Source organism: Eschrichtius robustus, chromosome 4 (genome assembly GCF_028021215.1).
Source record: "Eschrichtius robustus isolate mEscRob2 chromosome 4, mEscRob2.pri, whole genome shotgun sequence".
Lineage (NCBI taxonomy): Eukaryota > Metazoa > Chordata > Mammalia > Artiodactyla > Eschrichtiidae > Eschrichtius > Eschrichtius robustus.
In genome coordinates, this window is record NC_090827.1 from 138822146 (window position 1) to 138846090 (window position 23945).

Here is a 23945-nt window from a genome sequence, read left to right on the forward strand (position 1 = left end):
TTTCTCCAGATATATGCCCAGGAGTGGGATTGCTGGATTATATGGCAACTCTATTTTTAGTTTTTTAGGGAACCTCCATACTGTTCTCCATAGTGGCTGCACCAATTTACATTCCCATCAACAATATAGGAAGGTTCCCTTTTCTCCCCACCCTCTCCAGCATTTATTATTTGTGGTCTTTTCAATGATGGGCATTCTGACCAGTATCTGATTGTACTTCTGATTTGCATTTCTCTAATAATTAGCAAAGTTGAGCATGTTTTCATGTGACTATTGGTTATCTATATGTCTTCTTTGGAAAAATGTCTGTTTAGGTCTTCTGTCCATTTCTTGATTAGGTTGTTTGTATTTTTTGTTATTGAGTTGTATGAGTTGTTTGTATATTTTGGAAATTTAGCCCTTGTCAGTCACATCAGTTGCAAATATTTTCTCCTGGTCCGTAGGTTGTCTTTTCATTTTGTTTATGGCTACCTTTGCTATGTAAAAGTTTATAATTTTGATTAGGTCCCACTTTTTAATTTTTGCTTTTATTTCTATTGCCCTGGGAGACTGACCTAAGAAAACATTGCTGAGATTTATGTCAGACAATGTTTTGCCTATGTTCTCTTCTAGGACTTTTATGGTATCATGTCTTATATTTAAGTCTTTAAGCCATTTTAAGTTTATTTTTGTGTAGGGTGTGAGGGAGTGTTCTAACTGCATTGATTTATATGTGGCTGTCCCACTTTCCCAACACCACTTGCTGAAGAGACTGTCTTTTCTCCCTTGTATATTCTTGCCACCTTTGTCAAAATTTAATTGACCGTAGGTGTGTGGGTTTATTTCTGGGCTCTCTATTCTGTTCCATTGATCTAGATGTCTGCCTTGGGCCAATACCATGCTGTTTTTTTTTGTTTGTTTGTTTTTTTACCATGCTGTTTTGATTACTGTAGTTTGTAGTACTGTCTGAGGCCTGGGAGGGTTACACCTCCAGTTTTGTTCCCTTTCCTCAGGATTGCTTTGGCAATTCTGGGCCTTTTATGGTTATATAAATTTTAGAATTATTTATTCTAGTTCTGTGAAAAATGTCATGGGTAATTTGATAGGGATCACATTAAATCTGTAGATTGCTTTGGGTAGTATGGCCATTTTAACAATATTAATTATTCCAATTCAAGAGCATGTTATATCTTTCCATTTCTTTGAATCATCTTCAATTTCCTTTATCAATGTTTTATAGTTTTCAGTGTATAGGTCATACACCTCCTTGGTCAGGTTTATTCCTAAGTATTTTATTTTTGGGGTTGCAATCTTAAAAGGGAGTTTTTTTTTCTTTTTTTTACTTTCCCTTTCTGATATTTCATTGTTAGTATAAAGAAATGCAACCACTTTCTGTATGTTAATCTTGTATCCTGCTACCTTGCTGAATTTGTTTATCACTTCTAGTAGTTTTTGTGTGGAGTCTTTAGGGTTTTCTATATATAGTATCATGTCATCTGCATATGATGACAATTTTATCTCTTCCTTTACAATTTGGATACCTTTTATTTCTTTTTCTTGTCTGATTGCTGTGGCTAGGACTTCCGATACAGTGTTGAATAGAAGTGGTGAGAGTAGGCATCCTTGTCTTGTTCCAGATCTTAGCAGGAAGTCTTTCAGCTTTTCACTGTTGAGTATTATGTTGGCTGCGGATTTGTCATAAATAGCTTTTATTATGTTGAGATATGTTCCCTCTATACCCACTTTGGTGAGAGTTTTTATCATGAATGGATGTTGAATTTTATCAAAAGCTTTTTCTGCATCTATTGAGATAATCATATGGTTTTTATCTTTTCTTTTGTTGATGTGGTGTATCACATTGATTTGCATATGTTGAATCATCCTTGTGACCCCGGGATGAATCCAACTTGATCATGGTGTATGATCTTTTTTATGTGTTGTTGGATTCAGTTTGCTAATATTTTGTTGAGAATTTTTGCATCTCTATTCATCATATATATTGGCCTGTAATTTTCTATTTTGGTAGTGTCTTTGTCTGGTTTTGGTATCAGGGTGATGGGGGCTTCATAGAATGACTTTGGGAGTGTTCCCTCCTCTTCAGTCTTTTGGAAGAGTTTGAGAAGGATTGGTATAAGTTCTTCTTTTATGTTTGGTAGCATTCCCCAGTGAAGCCATCTGGTCCTGGACTTTTGTTTGCAGGGAGTTTTTGAAATTACAGATTCTATTTCACTTCTAGTGATCAGTCTGTTCAAATTATCTATTGCTTCTTGATTCAGAAAAACTAATCTCTTGAGTTTGACTCCTTGCACCTCTGCTAAAATTCAAAAATATTCTTTATGCATTAAATAGGGACAGTGCAAAGCTCAAAATTGGATTAAAGAGGACATCCCTGGTGGTCCAGTGGTTAAGACTCTGTGCTTCTACTGCAGGGGGAGGTGGTTCGATCCCTGGTTAGGGAGCTAAGATGCCACATGCCACGTGGCACAGCCAAAAAAAAGAAAAAAAAAAGAAATTGGATTAAAGACCAAGGATTCTAAGAAGTAAATACAAATAAAGATTATAAGCCATTGATTGAAAAGAGTTATAGAATTGTTGGGCAAAACAGCCAGACAATTTTGATGAATTTCCATAGATTCTAACTTTTTGGTTGTGTTTGTTTCGTCAATAATAGACCCTCTATAGCAGAAAAATTCATTCCCAGAGGAGTGAGCCTGGCTGAGAGCCTCCCCACTTGACCAATTTAAAATGGTGTATCCATGTTATTGAGAAAGTACATTCTAAATATGCTTCATGGAGTGACTCTTCTATTATGTCAATGAGATGGGTTTTTTTGGGGTTTTTTTTACCATTGGTTTAAAACATTTTTATTAAAAATTATCACAGAGTGAATTTTACTTTTTAAATGTTTATATATAGTTCTATGAATTTAAACACATGTATAGACTTCTGTAACCACTACCACCAATAATATACATAATAGTTCGTATGAGAGATGTTTTTATTGTATGTGCACTTTAGTTTGGGATTCAGATAGTTAGTGAATGTCCAAATATACATGCTCCACAGAGTCTGGTCCCCTAGAGAACAGTAAGAATTAAATATTAAACACTGGTAATAATGCTAATCTCAAAGAGTATCTAAAGTTTGTTTAATTCTTACTATGTTCTAGTGTGCTTGACTCCAAATACCTGCCCAATAATATTACATGGACAACCCCATATTTATCTACTCCTCTGATGGTAATGCCTTCCAATTGTACAGCACTTTGAGAAACACTTTCATTGAAATAATCTCATTAATCTTCACAACAACCTTGTATGTTATACATTAATATCATTATATTTTCACAAATGAGATCTAAGAGATTAGGTGATTTGCCTAACTCTTACAGCTAAATAAGTGTCAGAGCTGAGACTTCAACTGTAACATGTGACTCCAAATTGCTCCAGTGGCCTCCTGAGTAATTACTTCCAAGTTATCGTCTCAAAAGAACACTTTAAGAAAAGTTTTATGCATGTATCTATCATCACAAATAAGAGGGACTTGAGTACCAAAGACAAATCATGAGTTTGGTGTAGAATGTCCTAAAATTAAAAATGACATCATGATCAACCTGATTGGAAACAAAACTAAGAAGACAGAGGAGTGGGAGTACAACTAGAGAAAAACCAAGCAGTAGATTTTTACTGCTCAGTTTTATTTTTTTCTTAAAGTTAAATATTTAAAATTATTTAAAGTCATGTGAAACTGATACCATGATTTCAATGCAATGTTTAAATGAAGTCTCAGGAATCTTGGGCTGTTTTCACCCACAGGGCAGTCCACATTGGTTTCTTATGCATTTTAGTCTTAAGGACCCCATACCAGGCTCCCCACCACCACCACCTCCCCCAGTTGAGGAGTCTAAGAATAACGGAATGGAGTATGCTGACTTAGTTTAATTCTTAAAAGTACTCCTGAAGGTCTGGAGCACTAAAGCTCTCTAGCAGAATGCATCATAGTATCGAATTTCTCTACAAAGTTTAGATAAATTACAGGAATTGGGAAGAAGAAGTTCAAGAGCGTGCAATTAACTTTTATTATTCAAGGTCAGAATAAGCTGCTTAAATACTTTTTATTATTGGAAGTTCAGTTTGTACTTATCTCTAAACAGGGAATGCCAGGGTCTGCCAAGAACATTGATGGTAATAGTCTGCTCACTTTCTAGAGAGAATCCTTTTCCCTCCACCCACACAAAAATGCTGAATAAAGAAAATCACAAATTTATATAAGTCTGGGCAGTTGAGTTATGAGTTAGTTACAACAAGGCTAGCAAAAATGGCCAAATGTCTAAATAGTGCCATTGTTATGAATAGTAGGGAAGTGCAAGGAATGTAAGAAACAGAGGTAGCCAAAGAGGGGTGATGTGCAGATAAAGTCCCTACAGCAGCCATGAGAATGACCTCCAGGGAATCTTGACCCTTCCTCCCCATCTTTAGCCCCTAACCCTATGCTTTCCATAACTCTCCAAATACAATCAGGTAAGATGTAAAACCAGGTCTATCAGGAAACACTGATGTGTTTTAAGCTCCTAAGAGAATTTCAAAGAGAAGCAAACTAATAAATACATCAGGGCCCTTGGTTTCCAGGCTATGAGGTGATCCTGAAGTGAAAACCTAATTCACAGAGAAGTCTCAGCTCCTGTCACAGGAGCATTTTAAATTGGAACGTGGAAGTGCCTGAGTGTCCCCTTTCCCCATTCTTTGGGGGCAACACTCCCCAGTCCCAGACCAGACCCATCACTGTTACCTTTTAGGAGAGTTATCAAAAAGCATGAGAAAAATAAGAAGTCATGCTTCCTCACCAGAAAGGTTACAGGCTGTCTCAAGTGAATCCTGATGAGGAGAATGTATGGCCTTGGGCTTATGGGCTCAATAAAAGGCCAGAGTTATTACAGGGTGGAGGTTTAAAAGTGCATCTTAAAGAAGAGCAAATGCATTCCATCTGGGGGGTAATTTTAATGTTTGGGTGGGCATTATACTATGTATTAAACATAATCTAAAACAAAAACACTTCTTTAATATGCCACATTTGACATCTAATGTTTTTCTGTCTCTGGAAGCTAGATTCTGAGTTTTACAGATCTCCAGGCAAAGTCCATGCCCCCCAGCTACCCCAGGTGTGGCACTAGTACTCTACTGTCTGGCTATGTCAGTATCACAGGAAGAATGCCCTGGCATCCAAACCATTACGGGTAAAGAAGATCTTGGAAATCAGCTAGCCACTGCAGGGGAAGCAATTGAAGTCGTTAACTTGTTTTCTTCCAACACAGAAAAGGACATTTCCTTTGTCCTCAATTGGCCAAAAAAAATGCTTTTAAACACTCACATGGGAACAGTTTGCAAATGGCCAGTGTGCTGATGGTAGTTATCAGTTTGAGTCCTGTTGCCCAGGTTGGAGAAGCCCGTGTGTGCAGCTGCCTTTCTGAAGGCACATCTCCTGCAGAGGTGTTGACGGGAAAGAGGAAGAAGGGAGAATAACGTTGCCTGCTTTCACCAGGAAGCCTCAGATCATTTCCCTTTCTCTCTGCGCCCCTTTGTGAAATTTTGATCCAATCTGCTATGGTGAGAAGAAACTCTCAACATTACAAAAAAAAAAAAAAAAAAAAACCCACCCCAACTTTCATTTTCCTCCTAAGAAATGGAATTTTATTTCTGGATGACAAGGGCTTTGGAAGGCCATGGCATAGTATATGAGTGATCCTTTTGCAGCTGCTGAACATCAGTAGACTACATATCCAAAGTGTAGAGGCACCTCTTAAAATATCAGCCAGAGTTATAGAGAGCTGAATGTATTTAAGGAACTATGTGAATGTTATTGAATCTTTCAAATAATGGTGTAGCCTCTATAATAAAACAACAATCTTCATGGACCGTATCTATATAGAACTGACTTCACAGAGATAGCACAGGGGTGTATAGAGATGCAGGACCCCTTGTTAGCTGTTGTCTATTGATATTATTAGTCTTGTTCTGCACACATTATATACTGTTTCTCCAGTCCCCTGGATTCTCAACAGAGATGCTTTAAGAATGTCTGTAACTTAATCTCCTGACTGGCATCTCCTAGGAGTACAGGAGTACAGTGACAGGAAGTTAAATGAGCTCTTGGAGAAAGGTGCCGTGGACATAGAAGTACAAGTTGGTGGAGCGACACTTTCCTTGATGATGGGGAAGAAGAAATCTGAAATCCCAAAGTGCTTTCTGACATTTGCCACCCACATAAATTGATGAGTTAGTTATTATTGGCCTTTCTGTTTAATTAGAAATCAAACCAAAGGCCCTGGTGTCATAATTTATTCTCTTGCAAAATGATGTGACCCAGAGGTTCCAGCCATAACCACAGAAGAATTGGAAGTTGGTAAATGACACTCTGACTCAAAACTTCAAAGACATAGGAGGGGCAGAGGGAAGAAAATGTACCATTAATAAACAGGATGAGGCAAGTGGGCAAACCTTCACCTATGATGTCACCTGCTTCTACATGATGAAATATTACACAGCCAGTTTCAGAACACTATCATAGGACCCCATTTTTCATTACTTCAACAATGAGAGATACTAAATGTCACATTATTTTCAATAGTTAAACAAAAGCTTGATTCTTTCTGTCTATTGCAATCCACAGATGAGGGGAGTACATGATATGAATGTTCTGTGGTTTTCTCAACTACTGCCCTATCAGTGGGCACCGGCATTGGTCCCAGTTCTATAAACAATGTTGCAACAAACATCTTTGTTCACGGAAGCTTACATATTGAACCTTTTATTTCTTTTTATTTTTGAGTTATAAATACTTCAAATATATGGGAAAATGGATGATAATTCAAAAACACTGAAGTACTCAACATTATTTTTAAAACAATTGTTAACATTTTGCCATATTTACCTCAGGTTTTAAAAAAATAATGCTAGAATTATAAAGACCTCTTTATATTCCTCTTCCATTCCATTTCTTCCCCTCCCCTAACCACTACCTTAAATCAGCTATAATTGTTCACCTCCACATTTACTATGTATATACAGTTCTGTGTAATTAAAAATTTACATAACTAGGTTCGTACTCCAGGTATCATCCTGCAATTTGTTTTTTATTCAGCACTGTATCTTTTAAGACCTATCTACATTGACATATGTAGAGCAAATTCTTTAATTTTGACAGATTGAATCTACCAGTTTACTTATTTGATAATCACTTATAAGATGCAGTGTTATTCATTTTAGTTCCAATTATTCACTATTCTAAACCATGGTTCATTAATCTTCCTTATCCATATCTCCTTGAGGTGTAGTTATAGGTGTGTATATATATAGTTATGTATATACCTAGATGTGAAGTTGGTGGGTAAGATACTGACTGTACTTATCATCAATTTCACGTGGTATTGCCAAATTTGTAACAATTTACACTTCTATAGTGTGTGAGAATTCCTATTTCCCCACATTTTTACCAGTGCTTTTTAATCTTTGTCAACCTTGTGATGTGAACAGTATCTCACCAGAGTTTTTATTTCCCAGATTTCTGATGAGTTAAGCATATTTTCAAACATTTATTGGCCATTTGGTTTCCTCATCTGCGAATTCATATTCTTTGTCCATTTTTTTCTCTTAGGTTGGTGGTCTTTTTAAAATTCATTTGAAAGAATTCTTTGTATTAGGTTGAATCATATGAAATTGTCATTTTTGTAAGTCAAAATTATTGAATATTGGCAATTACATATGTATATAAAACAAACATTTCTTGACATTAATCTTTTGATCATTATATGAGTGTCAGCTATCTTCTGCCAGTTTATGACTTTTCTTTAAAATGTATTTACGACATCATTTGGCATGTAGAAGTAAACATTAATATAGCTGATTTATCAACATTTTCCTTTATGTTTCATGTTTTTTTTCTGTGTCTTGTTTAAGGAATCTTTCCCTACCCCTATGCCATGAAGAGATGCTAATATTTCTATGGTGTTGATTTACCAGAAGTGGGATTTCTGGGTTAAAGAATATACATGTGTGTTTAGATTTTACTTAAGCTTCCAACACCAATGTATTACAGTCTCCCTTTCCAAAAAACTTCATATCTAATGAGTTACAAGGAATATATAATTGTTTTTTAAAATTTATATTTCCCTGGCAAGTAGTGAAAAAAAAGCATCTTTTTATATATTTAATCACCATTTGGATTTGCTAATCTGTGAATTTTCTATTCATCTTATTTGCTCTTTTGTCTGTTGCATTGTTTATCTTTTTCTTATTAATTTGTGGGAATTTTTTGCATTTCACTGAGATTAGCCCCTTATCTGACATATCCATGCCAGTTTTTCCCCAATCTAGTATTTATTTTTTAACTTTATCAATTGTATGTCTTTTTTAACAAATTTTAAAATATTTTTCTGTATCAAATACATCTTTTTTTTTAACATCTTTACTAGAGTATAATTGCCTTACAATGGTGTGTTAGTTTATGCTTTATAACAAAGTGAATCAGCTATACATATACATGTATCCCCATATATCCTCCCTCTTGCATGTCCCTCACACCCTCCCTATCCCACGCCTCTAGGTGGTCAAAAAGCACCGAGCTGATCTCCCTGTGCTATGCAGCTGCTTCCCACTAGCTATCTGTTTTACATTTGGTAGTATATATATGTCCATGCCACTCTCTCACTTTGTCCCAGCTTACCCGTCCCCCTCCCCGTGTCCTCAAGTCCATTCTCTATGTCTGCGTCTTTATTCCTGTCCTGCCCCTAGGTTCCTCAGAACCTTTTTTTTTTCTTTTAGATTCCATATATATGTGTTAGCATAGGGTATTTGTTTTTCTCTTTCTGACTTACTTCACTCTGTATGACAGACTCTAGGTCCATCCACCTCACTACAAATAACTCAATTTCATTTCTTTTTATGGCTGAGTAATATTCCCTTGTATATATGTGCCACATCTTCTTTATCCATTCATCTGTCGATGGACACTTAGGTTGCTTCCAAGTCCTGGCTATTGTAAATAGAGCTGCAATGGACATTGTGGTACAAGACTCTCTTTTTTTTTTTTTTTTAAGTATTTTTTTTTTTAATAAATTTAGTTATTTATTTATTTTTGGCTGTGTTGGGTCTTCGTTTCTGTGCGAGGGCTTTCTCCAGTTGTGGCGAGCGGGGGCCACTCTTCATCGCGGTGCGCGGGCCTCTCACTGTCGCGGCCTCTCCCGTTGTGGAGCACAGGCTCCAGACCTGCAGGCTCAGTAGTTGTGGCTCACGGGCTTAGTTGCTCTGCGGCATGTGGGATCTTCCCAGACCAGGGCTTGAACCCGTGTCCCCTGCATTGGCAGGCAGATTCTTAACCACTGCGCCACCAGGGAAGCCCAAGACTCTCTTTGAATTATGTTTTTTTCAGGGTATATGCCCAGTAGTGGGATTGCTGGGTCGTATGGTAGTCTATTTTTAGTTTTCTAAAGAACCTCCATACTGTTCTCCATAGTGGCTGTATCCATTTACATTCCCACCAACACTGCAAGAGGGTTCCCTTTTCTCCACACCCTCTCCAGCATTTATTGTTTGTAGATTTTTTTGATGATGGCCATTCTGACTGGTGTGAGGTGATACCTTATTGTAGTTTTGATTTGCAATTCTCTAATGATTAGTGATTTTGAGCATCCTTTCATGTGTTTGTTGACAATCTGTATATCTTCTTTGGAGAAATGTCTATTTAGGTCTTCTGCTCACTTTTGGATTGGGTTTTTTTTTTGATATTGAGCTGCATGAGCTGCTTGCAAATTTTGGAGATTAATCCCTTGTCAGTTGCTTCATTGGCAAATATTTTCTCTCACTCTGAGGGTTGTCTTTTGGTCTTGTTTATGGTTTCCTTTGCTGTGCAAAAGCTTTTAAGTTTCGTTAGGTCCCATTTGTTTATTTTTGTTTTTCTTTCCAATTCTCTAGGAGGTGGGTCAAAAAGAATCTTGCTGTGATTTATGTCATAGAGTGTTCTGCCCATGTTTTACTGTAAGAGTTTTATAGTGTCTGGCCTTACATTTAGGTCTTTAATCCATTTTGAGTTTATTTTTGTATACAGTGTTAGGGAGTGTTCTAATTTCATTCTTTTACATGTAGCTGTCCAGTTTTCCCAACACCACTTATTGAAGAGGCTGTCTTTTCTCCACTGTATATTCTTGCCTCCTTTACCAAAAATAAGGTAACCATATGTGCGTGGGTTTATCTCTGGGCTTTCTATCCTGTTCCATTGATCTATATTTCTGTTTTTGTGCCAGTACCATACTGTCCTGATTACTATATCTTTGTAGTATATTCTGAGGCCAGGGAGCCTGATTCCTCCAGCTCCGTTTTTCTTTCTCAAGATTGCCATGGCTATTCAGGCTCTTTTGTGTTTCCGTACAAATTGTGAAATTTTTTATTCTAGTTCTGTGAAAAATGCCATTGGTAGTTTGATAGGGATTGCATTGAATCTGTAGATTGCTTTGGGTAGTATAGTCATTTTCACAATGTTGATTCTTCCAATCCAAGAACATGGTATATCTCTCCATCTGTTTCTATCATCTTTCATTTCTTTCATCAGTGTCCTATAGTTTTCTGCATACAGGTCTTTTGTCTCCTTAGGTAGGTCTATTCCTAGGCATTTTATTCTTTTCGTTGCAGTGGTAAATGGGAGTGTTTCCTTAATTTCTCTTTCAGATTTTTCATCATTAGTGTATAGGAATGCAAGAGATTTCTGTGCATTAATTCTGTATCCTGCTACTTTACCAAATTCATTGATTACCTCTAGTAGTTTTCTGGTAGCATCTGTAGGATTCTCTATGTATAGTATCATGTCATCTGCAAACAGTGACAGGTTTACTTGTTCTTTTCTGATTTGGATTCCTTTCCTTTCTTTTCCTTCTCTGATTGCTGTGGCTAGTACTTCCAAAACTGTGTTGAATAATAGTGGTGAGAGTGGACAGCCTTGTCTTGTTTCTAATCTTAGAGGAAATGGTTTCAGTTTTTCACCATTGAGAATGATGTTGGCTGTGGGTTTGTCATATATGGCCTCTATTATGTTGAGTTAAGTTCCTTCTGTGCCTACTTTCTGGAGGGCTTTTATCTTAAATGGGTGTTGAATTTTGTCAAAAGCTTTTTCTGCATCTATTGAGATGATCATATGGTTTTTCTCCTTCAGTTTGTTAATATGGTTTATCACATTGATTGATTTGCGTATATTGAAGAATCATTGCATTCCTGGGATAAACCCCACTTGATCATGTTGTACGATTCTTTTAGTGTGCTGTTGGATTCTGTTTCCTGGTATTTGTTGAGGATTTTAGCATCTATGTTCATCACTGATATTGGCCTGTAGTTTTCTTTCTTTGTGACATCTTTGTCTGGTTTTGGTATCAGGGTGGTGGTGGCCGCATAGAATGAGTTTGGGAGTGTTCCTCCCTCTGCTATATTTTGGAAGAGTTTGAGAAGGATAGGTGTTAGCTCTTCTCTTAACGTTTGATAGAATTCACCTGTGAAGCCATCTGGTCCTGGGCTTTTGTTTATTGGAAGAATTTTAATCACAGTCTCAATTTCAGTGCTTGTGATTTGTCTTTCTATGTTCTATTTCTTCCTAGTTCAGTCTCAGAAGGTTGTGATTTTCTAAGAATTTGTCCATTTCTTCCAGGTTGTCCATTTTATTGGCATAGAGTTGCTTGTTGTAATCTCTCATGATCCTTTGTATTTCTGCAGTGTCAGTTGTTACTTCTTCTTTTTCATTTCTAATTCTATTGATTTGAGTCTTCCTTTTTTTCTTGATGAGTCTGGGTAATGGTGTATCAATTTTGTTTATCTTCTCAAAGAAACAGCTTTTAGTTATATTGATCTTTGCTACTGTTTCCTTCATTTCTTTTTCATTTATTTCTTACCTGATCTTTATGATTTCTTTCCTTCTGCTAAATTTGGGGTTTTTTTTTATTATTCTTTCTCTACTTGCTTTAGGTGTAAGGTTAGGTTGTTTATTTGAGGTGTTTCTTGTTTCTTGAGGTAGGATTGTATTGCTATAAACTTCCCTCTTAGAACTGCTCTTGCTGCATCCCACAGGTTTTGGGTCATCGTGTGTTCATTGTCATTTGTTTCTAGGTATTTTTTGATTTCCTCTTTGATTTCTACAGTGATCTCTCGGATATTTAGTAGGGTATTGTTTAGCCTCCATGTGTTTGTATTTTTTCACAGATTTTTTTCCTGTAATTGATATCTACTCTCATAGTGCTGTGGTCCGAAAAGATACTTGATACAATTTCAATTTTCTTAAATTTACCAAGGCTTGATTTGTGACCCAAGATATGGTCTATCCTGGAGAGTGTTCCATTAGCACTTGAGAAGAAAGTGTATTCTGTTGTTTTTGGATGGAATGTCCTATAAATATCAATTAACTCCATCTTGTTTAATGTATCATTTAAAGCTTGTGTTTCCTTATTTATTTTCATTTTGGATGATCTGTCCATTGGTGAAAGTGGGGTGTTAAAGTCCCCTACTATGATTGTGTTACTGTCGATTTCCCCTTTTATGGCTGTTAGCTTTTGCTTTATGTATTGAGGTGTTCCTATGTTGGGTATAAATATTTACAATTGTTATATCTTCTTCTTGGATTGATCCCTCCATCATTATGTAGTGTCTTTCTTTGTCTCTTGTAATAGTCTTTATTTTAAAGTCTATTTTGTCTGATATGAGAATTGCTACTCCAGCTTTCTTTTCATTTCCATTTGCATGGAATATCTTTTTCCATTTCCTCACTTTCAGTCTGTATGTGTCCCTAGGTCTGAAGTGGGTCTCTTGTAGACAGCATATATATGGGTTTTGTTTTTGTATCCATTCAGCCAGTCTGTGTCTTTTGGTGGGAGCATTTAATCCATTTACATTTAAGGTAGTTATCGATATGTATGTTCCTATTTCCATTTTCTTAATTGTTTTGGGTTTGTTGTTGTAGGTCTTTTCCTTCTCTTGTGTTTCCTGCCTAGAGAAGTTCGTTTAGCATTTGTTGTACAGCTGGTTCTGTGGTGCTGAATTCTTTAGCTTTTGTTTGTCTGTAAAGGTTTTAATTTCTCCATTGAATCTGAATGAGATCCTTGCTGGGTAGAGTAATCTTGGTTGTAGGTTTTTCGCTTTCATCACTTTAAATATGTCCTGCCACTCCCTTCTGGCTTGCACAGTTTCTCCTGAAAGATCAGCTGTTACGCTTATGGGGATTCCCTTGTATGTTATTTGTTGTTTTCCCCTTGCTGCTTTTAATATATTTCTTTGTATTTAATTTTTGATAGTTTGATTAATATGTGTCTTGGCGTGTTTCTCCTTGAATTTATCCTGTATTGGACTCTCTGCACTTCCTGGACTTGATTGACTACTTCCTTTCCCATATTAGGGAAGTTTTCAACTATAATGTCTTCAAATATTTTCTCAGTCCCTTTCTTTTTCTCTTCTTCTTCTGGGACCCCTATAATTCGAATGTTGGTGTGTTTAATGTTGTCCCAGAGGTCTCTGAGACTATCCTCAATTCTTTCCATTCTTTTTTCTTTATTCCGCTCTGTGGTAGTTATTTCCACTATTTTATCTTCCAGGTCACTTATCCGTTTTTCTGCCTCAGTTATCCTGCTATTGATTCCTTCTAAAGAATTTTCAATTTAATTTATTGTGTTTTTCATCATTGTTTGTTTGCTCTTTAGTTCTTCTAGATTCTTGTTAAACGTTTCTTGTATTTTCTCCATTCTATTTCCAAGATTTGCAACATATTTACTATCATTACACTGAATTCTTTTCCAGGTAGATTGCCTTTTTCCTCTTCAGTTGTTTGGTTTGGTGGGTTTTAACCTTGCTCCTTCATCTGCTGTGTATTTCTCTGTCTTCTCATTTTGCTTAACATACTGTGTTTGGGTCTCCTTTTCACAGGCTGCAGGTTCGGAGTTTCCGTTGTTTTTGATGTCTGCCCCCAGTGGCTAATGTTGGTTCAGTGGGTTGTGTAGGCTTCCTGGTGGAGGGGACTGGTGCCTGTGTTCTGGTGGATGAGGCTGGATCTTATCTTTCTGGTGGCAGGACCACGTCCGATGGTGTGTTTTGGGGTGTCTGTGACCTTATTATGATTTTAGGCAGCCTCTCTGCTAATGGGTGCAGCTGTGTTCCTGTCTTGCTAGTTGTTTGGCATAGGGTGTCCAGCACTGTAGCTTGCTGGTCTTTGAGTGGAGCTGGGTCTTAGCGTTGAGATGGAGATCACTGGGAGAGCTTTCACTGTTTGATATTACATGGAGCCAGGAGGTCTCTGTTGTACCAATGTCCTGAACTTGGCTTTCTCACCACAGTGGCACAGGCCTGACAACTGGCCAGATCACCAAGACCCTGTCAGCCACATGGCTCAGAAGAAAAGGGAGAAGAAAAGAAAGAAAGAAAAAAATAAATAAAATAAAGTTATTAAAATAAAAATTTTTTTAAATTATTAAAAATAAAAGAAAATTAAAAAGTAATAAAAAAAGAAAAAAAAAAGAAAGAAAGAGCAACCAAACCAAAAATCAAGTCCACCAATGATAGCAAGCACTAAAAACTATACTAAAAAGAAAAAAGAAAAAAAAAAAACGGACAGAGAGAACCCTAGGACAAATGGTAAAAGCAAAGCTATACAGACAAAATCACACAAAGAAGCATACTCATACACACTCACAAAAAGAGAAAAAGGAAAAAAAAATCTATATATAAAAAAAAAGGAAGAGAGCAAGCAAATCAATAAACAAATCTACCAATGATAATAAACTCTAAATACTAAACTAAGATAAACATAAAACCAGAAACAAATTAGATGCAGAAAGCAAACCCCAAGTCTACAGTTGCTCCCAAAGTCCACCACCTCAATTTTGGGATGATTTGTTGTATTCAGGTATTCCGGAGGTGCAGGGTACATCAATTTGATTGTGGAGATTTAATCCGCTGCTCCTGAGGCTGCTGGGAGAAATTTCCCTTTCTCTTCTTTGTTTGCACAGCTCCTGGTTGTTCAGCTTTGGATTTGGCCCTGCCTCTGCATGTAGGTAGCCTGAGGGCATCTTTTCTTCACTCAGACAGGATGGGGTTAAAGGAGCAGCTGATTAGGGGGCTTTGGCTCTCTCAGGCCGGGAGGAGGGAGGGGTACAGAATGTGGGGCAAGCTTGTGGTGGCAGAGGCCAGCGTGACATTGCAACAGCCTGAGGCCCGCAGTGTGTTCTCCCGGGGAAGTTGTCCCTGGATCACGGGACCCTGGCAGTGGTGGGCTGCACAGGCTCCTGGGAGGGGAGGTGTGGAGAGTGACCTGTGCTTGCACACAGGCTTCTTGGTGGCGGCAGCAGCAGCCTTAGCGTCTCATGCCCGTCTCTGGTGTCCACGCTGATAGCCGTGGCTCGTGCTCGTCTCTGGTGCTCATTTAGGTGGTACTCTGAATCCCTTCTCCTCGTGCACCTGAAACAATGGTCTCTTGCTTCTTAGGCAGTTCCAGACTTCTTCCCGGACTCCCTCCCAGCTAGCTGTGGTGCACTAGCCCCCTTCAGGCTGTCTTCACGCAGCCAACCCCAGTCCTCTCCCTGGGATCTGACCTCTGAAGCCTGAGCCTCAGCTCCCAGCCCCGCCCGCCTCAGCAGGTGAGCAGACAAGCCTCTCAGGCTGGTGAGTGCTGGTCGGCACCTATCCCCTGTGCGGGAATCTCTCTGCTTTGCCCTCTGCACCCCTGTTGCTGCACTCTCCTCCGTGGCTCCGAAGCTCCCCCCCACCACCCCTGTCTCCACTAGTGAAGGGCCTTCCTAGTGTGTGGAAACTTTTCCTCCTTCCCAGCTCCCTCCCAGACATGCAGGTCCCATTCGTATTCTTTTGTCTCTGTTTTTTCCTTTTTCTTTTGCCCTACCCAGGTTCGTGGGGAGTGTCTTGCCTTTTGGGAATTCTGAGGTCTTCTGCCAACGTTCAGTAGGTGTTCTGTAGGAGTTGTTCCACATGTAGTTGTATTTCTGATGTATCTGTGGGGAGGAAGGTGATCTCCGTGTCTTACTCCTCCGCCATCTTGAAGATCTCTTATATCCATCTTTTTTGTTTTGATATAAACTATATCAAAGCCTCTCTGATCCCTAGCTTATACATATAGTCTCCTAAAATTTGTTCTGATATTTTGTTTATTTTTAAGTATTTAATCTCTCTTGAATAAATTTTTATTTATTTAGTGTGAGTTAGGTTTGCAAATAGAATGAAATAATTTTTGTGTCACTGGGTATCCTGATATATAAATAAAATCATATCATATCACATATATGTTACATGTTTGATTTGCACCACAGCCCAAAGGTTAAAAGAGTCATAACATGCTGGTTTTTTTCCAGTTCCATTTCAATAAGACTCAGTCCCCTCCATCATGGTTATTGGGAAGTGTCTTCTCAGTCATTTTCGAGGGAGCCCCTTTCACTCATTTGGGATCATAAAAGAACTCTAGGCCCTAGTGGTCAAAGATAAATGGGGATGAAATCCCTGGTTATCAGTCAGTTGAGTTTCTCTCTGAGAACTTGGTCTTCCTGCCCACGTAATACATTTGTGGGTAGGCAACTCCTTTGGCAGTGTCTAGTTCTCCATGCCCATGCTTTGTCACTGATATCTTTACTGAGACTCCCGCTTGGGATGCTGAGTTCCCAGCCTGCCTAGGCACACACGTGCATCGCTACTGGAGTTCCTGTCAATCCCTGGAAGCTACCAGTTCAGGAATGTTCATGCTACTGTCTTCTGGAAGCCAGTGTGCCCTCCTCCCTCTCCCAAAGGTTGGGTCTCTCTGCCTTCTTACTCTCCAAGTACACAGCCTTGATTAAATTAAATTCTCATCTTTGGGCTTGAAAAACATAAAATACGTTACCAGTAGGGTAGTAAGGGGTGAGGGTACAAGGGAGTTGTGGTGAAGAGAGTCCAAACTTTATGGACAAAGGCCCGGCTATCTTCTCTCTGGGTAAGAAATCTCACTCTTTAGATATTCAGCAGCCCGTCTCCTGTCCACCAAGAATGAAGAGTATGCACTTTCCCAAATAGCAAAAGCTTAATAATGTGGTTGATTTTTCCTGTCCTGCTGCATTTAATTGTTGATGACTCATATATTATACCATATCACATTTTATGTATATTTATACATGTATTTGTAATAATATATATTTTACACACTATATAAATATATATCTATTATAATAAATTGTATATATATTATATATATATAAAGATCTGGAAGGATTACACTAACTTTTATCTGTGACTAACTCTAAAGGCTGAGCATTACCAAAACTTCTTTTTTTTTTTTTAATTTCTATAACTTTTGAAGCATTATCATTTTTTTATCTCTACAGTTAGAAAAAATATATATATTTAGGAAAATGTCACAAAATGTTAAAAGGATGTTAGTAGCAAACAAAAGCTTTCTACACAGAACTTGCAAAAGCTTTTCAGATACTTACATTTAGAAAGACCCCTTTCAGATACTTAGGGGAAGGGAGCTATGGTGACTGGACAGTGGCAAGGGAGAGATGTCTTATACATTCTAAAAAGCTGTTAGGTATAATGAAAAGATCCCTAAATTAGCAATCAAGCCATTTGGGTTTTTGTCCTGGCTTTGCTATGAAATAGCTGTGTAATTCTGATAAGCCTCTTAAACTCTGGGCTCCTAAATCTTTCCTAAAACTAGACAATCTCCAAAGTCTCTTTCAGTTCTAGCATTTTATAATATATATGATTTAGAGATTCTTAGTATCTATGACGCCAGTTGCAGCTATCATAGCGTCACTAGCCATAAAACATCCAAACTAACCTTCCTCCTTGAGAGGGTAGATGTATTTGCCTGCCATTCCTTCAGCCCTTCCTGATTTGCAATGACCACTGAATCGAATGCTTACAAGAGATTTTGCCTGGAAAATGCCTCACTGACTGGAGAGCTGGAATTTTGCTCCCAGTACGGTGGAGTTAAACAGATTGCCACCAGACCCAACAGCTGGGCTGGCTCCTTCTGGGCAGCCTGCCAGCGTGTGAGCACAGGGGTGTGCTTGCTGGGCACTGGGATCTCCACAGACATTCTTGCCTCTCTCACTCTCTCTCCTTAGGCCTTCAAGGCCCAAGCAGCTGTGCAACTCATGTCCTGGTCACCAGGAGAAGCTGCCTCTACACTGTAAGGATGGCTCTGAAACACTGCTCTCCAAAGCTAACTGCATTTCTGTACCAGATTTGTTCTCAGTTTCTACCTTTTTTATAGTCATATTCAACTCTGCCCTGGGCAGCACAAATGGTTTTAGTCTCCTACCCTACCTAACTGAGTAGTTCTTTTCAACAAGGGTAGAAGAAAGATCTATTTCTACCTTTCCAACACCAAGCCCAACCCACCTTTATAGTTGGGGCTTCTTAAAAGTAGCATTTTGGAGAACTGAACTGAGGATGGCAAAAGATAATGCTGTTTTCCCATAAAAGAATCACTATTCTTTTATCCCTGAAGGTGAAACTGCAGTTATGCTGTGTAGTTTAGCCTAGAAATAATGGGGTTTCAGGGTTGGGTATGTCTCAATATCACATTATCTGACTAAATTTCCATATACACTATCAGTTCATATTAAGAATATATGAATATCCTTAATTCATATGCATATGAATATATAACCTGCCCCAGTTCCTGCTGGCCAATCTAGCTTAGAAGTATAGTCTTTCATTAATCAATAATCAACAAATATTTACAGTATATCTGTGCCGTGTTTAATAGTGGATGGCAAGATAGAATGTAGTATAATTCTAGAGTAGCTTTTAAAGTTAGAAATGCCTAGATCCTAAGTGACAAAAAAATTCAGTCTCATTTAAACCCAGAAAGGTGTTAAGCATAAACAAAAGAAACTTCTCATTTCTCCTGTGCTTTTGGTGAGTTTAGATGTGAGTATCAGTGGATATATACTGTGATGATGCGTATCTAAGCAAACTGTTGTGTTCTTTGAGCCTACTGTTATGAGAGCCATAGGAATGGGGGAACGAAGAGCATGGGAGATGGGGTCCTCATGCATTTGATTTACGAAAACTCAATATGTATTTCTCTCCATAAGTAGGGACAACCATTTTGATTGTGCTGGTGATTCTTTCTGACATTTCACTTACTGAGGTTATGTTTGAGAGACTGACCTGGGAGACATGTGTAGCTGACTTACAATGTATAGGCCATTTATATAAGTAGAAATGTGACTTTGTTTCTTCTGTAACTGAACACAACTTAGGTCTCAAGCCCTCATTTCTGGTAGGCAATGTAAACATTGTTATTTAAAAATAACTCAGTCACTTTTAGTTTCATACTTAGTCTCTCTGGGCACATACCTGGCAATGGTAGGATTCTTCCCCTCACCTTCTGCTCATGGGAAGCCCAAGTTTGCTGACCTCAGTTGAGGTGTGACTTCTCCTCCCTAGTTTCTGGGCATTGTAGCAACATCCCACTGCTGATGGTTGGCAATGCAGGGTCCAAGTTCACACTCTATGCGTTGCCCTTCACCCAGCCCAGGCCTCTTCTGGTCCAGTGGCCCCCTCAGCATGTCTGCACCCTCCTTGGGGGACTGAGGAACCCTCAGCTGCTTTTCTCCCCTACATAATGGAGTACATGGGCTGAGGGGCAGGGGGTGAGGCTGCTTTTAGACCTTTGGGGCAATGGATGCCTTTGACTCAATGATTGGGAGCTGCACTGCCATGAGAATTATTAGAAGCAAATGTAACTCATCAATTACCATTTCAGAATAGTCTACACACTGATCTGCTGGTCTCTCAATCTGTCCCATTTACAGGATGCTGAGTGCAATTCTACTGTTTTAATTTATTTTTAAATTTTATTTATTTATTTATTCTTGGCTGCATTGGGTCTTCGTTGCTGCGCGTGGGCTTTCTCTAGTTGTGGTGAGCGGGGGCTACTCTTCATTGTGGTGCACAGGCTTCTCATTGAGGTGGCTTCTCTTGTTGCGGAGCACAGGCTCTAGGCACGCGGGCTTCAGTAGTTGTGGCATGTGGGCTCAGTAGTTGTGGCTCGCAGGCTCTAGAGTACAGGCTCAGTAGTTGTGGCACACGGGCTTAGTTGCTCTGCAGCATGTGGGATCTTCCTGGACCAGGGCTCGAACGCATGTCCCCTGCATTGGCAGGCGGATTCTTAACCACTGCACCACCAGGGAAGCCCCAGTTCTACTGTTTTAAAGATGTTTTTATCAACAATATTGCCCCTAAATGAAAATCAACCATTTACTTTAGTGCCTAACCAAAGCCAGAGGAAACATTGGCTGACTTAGACTTACTCAGATACAGCATGTGTTGGTTTCCACCATAGTACCCTCCTAAAGGGAATTTCAAAGCTACTTTTGCTTATTCACAATTTTCACCTTATATTCTGATTTTATAAATGTTTTATAACATTTTGAAGATGTGACTCTACAGAATTTTTCCCTGCTCTGATTAATGACTTGATTGCTGAAGCAGGATGCAGTGTCTAAAAGAGAACTAATGACAACGGTTCTTACAGCATTGCCAGAGAAAGAATTTCGCAGCTGGAGTTTAGAGAAGCCCATCTAAGAAGCCCAAAGAAGTGTGGCCTATATGTTCCATGCAGGAGGGCAAAGGCCTACCTGTATTGTCCTCCTCTGAATCCCTAGCACATGGCATTGTATTGATACTTAGCACATATTGGGTGTTCAATATATTTGTTGAATAAGTGAATTAACAAACCTCTAAACAGCAGTTTTATATCAATGCGACATAGAATGTGCTGGTTATTGAAGCAAAAAAGATCAGTTTGCACAAAGTTAGTGGACTTCCTAGGGAGCTGGTCATTGGAGAGAGTCTGCATGTCAGAAATACTGACTTTTAGGCTGATCTGATTACAAAAAAAAAAAAAAAAGAGGGGAAATAATGTATTTTACACATACCCTGAATCAGACTGCCCCCCCTCAAGTTTGCAAGCAAGGCAAACTCCTAAGACACCTGGCCTTTTGATTTTACATTAAGGAATTACATTTACTTCATACAAACTGTTTTGTCCCCTTTAGAATTTTAGCCAACTCAACCCACAGAAACATAGATATAATTCTTACAGAAGGCCTCTGAGTATCCCCAGATAGCTCAAGGTGTGAATGGCCCTCCTTAAACTCTCAGTCAACGTGGTTTTCATGCTTCTATGTGTTTTTTTTTAATATAAATTTATTTATTTAATTAATTAATTTATTTTTGGCTGCATTGGGTCTTCATTGCTGTATGTAGGCTTTCTCTAGTTGCGGCGAGTGGCGGCTACTCTTCATTGCAGTGTGCGGGCTTCTTGTTGCGGTGGCTTCTCTTGTTGTGGAGCACGGGCTTAGTTGCTCCGTGGCATGTTGGATCTTCCCAGACCAGGGCTCGAACCCGTGTCCCCTGCATTGGCAGGCAGATTCTTCACCACTGCGCCACCAGGGAAGCCCTTCTATGTGTTTTTTTAAAGGTCTGCTTATTTGGTTGCTTGACCCATAGCAATTCGAGGCAGCAGACCTCGGACGGACAGGGAAGGCTGCTGAAGCCAGCACATGGGCCCCCCACCGGGGATGTGGCCATTTAAGGAAGAGGCAGTAAAACTAAGGCCCAAACATGGAAGTGCAACCCTGCTTGTGGACATCTTCCCAGCCCAGCTTCCTTTCCTTGGAGGCACCCTTCTGTGTAGTCTGGTGTCCTCGCTCCACATATAATGCCCCCCATCCCACCCACCACAGAGGTGAGTGAAGAAGTGGTGCTCAGCGCCCCTTGAAGTGCAGACAGTGTAAGCTGGCACCGGGAGCAGGCCGCTCCTGCACTTTACCAGCACAGAGGATGCCAGCGTGAGGCTGCTGATGGCCTTTCCTCTACCCCGTGGAGAGAGGCGTGCTTGAGGTTCTTTACGGTAACACAGTGATGACAGAAAGAGGTGTCCTGACGTCTCTAGGCCCCGGTGCAGTCCTGAGGCCCTGGTCCCTATTCACCAGCTGAAATGAAAACCAAAACTGCTTATGTGTTTCCCCAGGCAGTTTTCAGTAGCTCTTGGTACTTACGCCTGACAGCCACATTGTCTGCACATCAGGCCAGCGCCTCTAGCTCGGGCCCACAGTAATGCGCTCCCACCCATCCTGCCTGCTTGTGCCCACCCCTCTAGGTGGCACCTGCCTCTCCTTGGCTGTACTCTGCTCTCCCCGTCCTAGGCCTGGAAAGACCGGCTGCCCTTCTCCTACCATGTCCTTCCCAGGTCACAGAATTTTCCCGCAATGCTTTCAATCCACATCCGTGTCTCACCTTCTCTGACTTCTTTCGCATGTTTTGTCTTTACCTCACAATTAACAACTTGTTACATAGCACCTCCTTCTCCATCACTCCTCAACCCTTCACGCTGCTTTATTTTCTGTACAACACTCACACCCTGACATATTCTATGTGTGTGTATATACAGAAATACTTTGGGACTTTTTTGTTTGTTAATTGTCTTTTTGTCCATTAGGCTGTCAGCAACACAAGGGCAGGGACTTATCCCAGCACTCAGAATTATTCCTGGCAAATGATAGATAAGTATTTGTGAAATGAATTAGTGCTGTGCTGCTCTCAGATCATCAATAGAACACATTTGAGAATTCCATTAAAATGCGTCTTCTTTGGCATTGGCTCTTTAGAGACTCCATAACAATCGGTTTGTTCTGCTTTGATAGACATAACTCACTCAGCCTTATGTCTTAACTCTATCCTTCTGCTAATTGCGAAGTTGAAAGCAGGGATAGGTTCTTACCCACCTTTGCATTCAAGTTGCTCCTCATACATACAGCTCCTTCTCATATCAGGCCCTATAAAGAGTTTGCTGTATTTCCTGGGTGTACGGAATCTCTCCAACTAGTCTTCACACATGCTATGGACAGTTTTATTTCATAATTCTTCTGTATCCCTGAAAGCACCACACACAGAGAATTGTTCGGAAAAGCATCATGACTTGCTGGGCTGATCTAAATGCCCACACTGAGGCATTACACGTCATGCAAGGCCCAGCGCATTGCAGTGACTTCAGATACACAGAAGACCATCAGAGAAAGTTGACTGGTTTCTCTTCCTTTGCGGGACAAAGCCTGAGATGTCCTGAGGACTGTATATACCTCAGTGGGTTTGGACTAAACCACCAGAGTGCACAGCCATTCCACATTCATTTCTCTCACATCTCCAACACCATTATACTAATAACCCCCGACTGCTGGTGAGTACTTGCCACAGTGCCAAGAACTGATTTAGTTCTTTGCATACATTTTCTCGATTAATCTTTACTTGAGGCATGGACTATTATTATCTTCCTTTTACACAAGTGACAACTCAGGCACAGAGAGATTAAGCAACTTGCCCAAGGTCACACAGTGAGTAATTGGTGGGGCTAGGGTTCAAACCCAGGCAGACTGCTCCACATCCTGCACACTTAATCTCTTCGCTCTGCTGCTGGCCCGTTATCTGGTTAACACATCCAGTGACAAAGACTCTAGCTGCCAGGTTAGCTTCCTGTTTAATGTCTAATCCATAAAGGTAATATTATATAATGTGATTAAAACTTAGAAAAACAGAAACCACAGCCTATAATCGAGTGCCTCTTTAGCTGCAGGGTGTAGGGAATATAGGCTATGGTGCACTATCTGAATCTGACACTCTCACAGTCCAAACTTCCACAACAAGCCCAGGCCTATCGATGTTTGAAATCTGCTTCTCAGTTCTGCATTTGTGATTTTATAATGACTTCCACATGCATTAGCATCCCATTAATGGGCCAGTATATGGGAACAGTTGTCTTCTGAAGTGAGGGGATTTTTTTTCCTTTTCTTTTCTTTTCCATTAAAACCACAGGTCTACAGAATGAGAATGCTCAATCGAATGAGTGTAACCTGGAAAGTAATTTCATGGGCTGTAGTACTTTGATGGCAATAATTCATG